The following is a 676-nucleotide window of genomic DNA, read 5'->3' as shown; positions in this document are numbered from 1 at the left end:
TTACAAGAAATCAAATATTACTTATGAAAACAATCCCGCACATACGTGCGGGTCCGTATCTAGTAAACATTTTATTTAAGTGTACAAATACATATCTCATATAACACATATATATATATATATTATATCTATGCTATTAATTGAGGAGTACAAAACAAGATTTTGGAAAAAAAAAACATATCATATATCCATGTTGCCAAACAGATATATGGAAACAATAATTACAAAATTAATTATAAAATTAAATTAGCCGGTATTTTTGGAAATGATTTAAATTTGTTACCATAAAAGCAAATTATTAAATTTGAAATTGTATATATAACGTAAATGGTTCTAGATTTTGAGATATTTATAGAAATCTAATTTAATATTTGAATATTATCTTTTATTTTAGATTTTTAAATTTTCTTAACCAAAAAACTATGTTAATTAATTCATCTTAATACATATGGAAAAACAGAAAAAAATATGAAAAACTTAGTATATATTTACTATTAAAAATATGAAAACCTTAGTATAGATGCGTATACAAACAGATTTTTTCAAAATATGAATTTAATCAATTTGTTTGATATATAAGAAAATCACAATTTAATTCTACAGCCATATAAATAGAACCGATAATTACTCAATATCTTTGAAAGCTATTTAAAGTTTGGTTCCATATATATATATA

This window comes from Camelina sativa, chromosome 12 (genome assembly GCF_000633955.1).
Source record: "Camelina sativa cultivar DH55 chromosome 12, Cs, whole genome shotgun sequence".
NCBI lineage: Eukaryota > Viridiplantae > Streptophyta > Magnoliopsida > Brassicales > Brassicaceae > Camelina > Camelina sativa.
Note: the sequence above shows the minus strand (reverse complement) of the source record.